This window comes from Hydra vulgaris, chromosome 01, assembly GCF_038396675.1.
Source record: "Hydra vulgaris chromosome 01, alternate assembly HydraT2T_AEP".
Classification (NCBI taxonomy): Eukaryota; Metazoa; Cnidaria; class Hydrozoa; order Anthoathecata; family Hydridae; genus Hydra; species Hydra vulgaris.
This window is the reverse complement of record NC_088920.1, coordinates 54,764,015-54,766,303: the sequence shown is the minus strand read 5'-3', so window position 1 is coordinate 54,766,303 and position 2,289 is coordinate 54,764,015.

The following is a 2,289-nucleotide window of genomic DNA, read 5'->3' as shown; positions in this document are numbered from 1 at the left end:
TAATGAGAGGTAAAAGGCGTTTTTGTGAAAATTTTTTTACCATATATCTGACCAGAAAGTGTGGACTGAGAAATATAAGGTGCTAATTTTTTGCCACAACTGCAAATAGCTTGCCAAATCAAAGCTTTTTTAGCGAACTTGTCATATTTTGTGTATTTAAATTTCTTATCTGCTTTTCCTCTATACTTGGCAATATAATAAACAGCACCAGGAATTTGTTAATGATCGTACTTGATATAAGTTTCATCGTCTTCAATAATACAGAAATTTTTAGAAATAAAATTGTCATACAACTTTCTGCCGCGGGTTCTTGCACTTTTTTCGTTGAGTTTCAGAACGGTTGAGCACTTTTTGTGCTTTGAAAGAATGAAAACCATGTTTGTTTCTAACTTTTGCAACAAAACTATGAAAAAATCCATATATTTTTGCGCGTTCCCTTAGTGAAAGGCTTTGATTTTTCTTAAAACTGTTAACCAGTTTTCTAACTTTAAAACCTTCCTTTTTTCCACCACCAGATTTGCGCTTGATCGATTTTGTTTGAGAAAAACGTTGAATAACACGACTCACGGCGTATGGATGTATTTGCAACGATTTTGCAATCGAATTGTAACTACTCTTAGGATTTTGTAAATATGTGTACATAATTTTTTCTCCTACGTCTTCTTCTTTTGTCAATTTTAAAACTAATTTCAAATTAAATCCAAAAACTAACTTATTTTTTTGAAACCACAACGCGTTGTAAACAAAATACAAAACAATTAAAAAGATTTTAATACAACTACTAAAAAAAATGACGTATTCTTTCACATGTATTTTGTGTACACGCTTTATATTAGATTTTTTGCTATGTTAATATGATTATTGCCAAGAAAAAAAGCGAAGAGTATTTACTAAATTCTTTGCATTATTCTTTGAAGCATAGTTGATCAGTTTGAGATTAAAAAACCCCATCAATTAAATGTTTCCTTAAATTTGTAATCTCTTTAGAAATGTCTAAAATGAATTTCAAAACTTTTCTTAAATTACCAGGTGGTCAATAAATTGTATTTGTAATTACGTTTTTTTCAAATTTATTTATTCAATGCATAATAATTGACGATCCGTTTCATTATTACATAGGTCGTTACGTATAATATAATATAGTTAAATGAATTATATAAATATAGTTAAAAATACTAACGCCCTGCATTCACGCGATTGGCGAATTGATGTTTAATTAATTAGTTCAAATTCGTAATTTGTTTCACCGCACATTTACACCAAAATTCCGTCAGACACAATTTTCAAATTATCTATTTAAAATTAGAAAAATGCTAGTATTTGCTTTCTTTTATATAATTTTAGGCAAATTATATTCGCTTAACGAATAATTCGTTTTTTTTAAACACGATTCGCCAGTGCTTATTTAAAGGTGGTCCAATTTTTTAATCTACTTTTGGACTTAATTGTGTTGTGGACTCATAAAATTGTAATTTTATTTAAAAAAGCACGAGAAAATATTTTAAACGTTTTTTTATATCATACTTATATACAACAATTTCATTTCAGATAAACTAAAAACATTAATGTTTTTAAAGCCAAAAACCTTTAGAGAAAGATCTGAGCGAAACAATTTACAAAGCAAATTTAAGAAAAATATCTTTAATTTATTAAAAACAAAAGCGGCGATAAAAATCAATTTCAAATGAAACCATGCGTTTAGGCTCAGCATATTAGGTTGAACCGAGTCGACAACAATAATAAAAAGTAAAACAAAACACCATATTAAAACAAACACAAAAAAAAATTCGCAGAGACCGATAAATAACTTTTTTTTCTTCCACCAGCCAGGTTCAAGATTTTTGAGAAAAAATTTTAAAACTCTTTAAAGAAAGTAATCGATCTTATGAAGCAAACCCTAAACGATTGGTTTCGGTTAGCTGATGAGAAAACAAACACACAAATACTGATTGCGTTTATCGTCGTTATTAAAGAGCAGACTTTAAAGTAAATTAAGAGCAGACTTTAAAATAAATTAAAATTATTTGTAACAAAATTGAAGAAAAAATAAATAAGGATTTCGAGTACAAAAAAAAGAAGAGGTTTACACATTACAACGACGATTAAAAAATATTAAATATCCACAGCGCGTATCCATCTTATACAATAATCTTATTAAAACATTGCAAATCCCTGTTCGGCATCCAAACATAAAAACAAATATATTAACATGACAGAGATCGTTGGGCGGCTCTAATTTACAGGTACCACAAACGCTCTGCCAATTCATTTTATAATTTAATAAAAAAA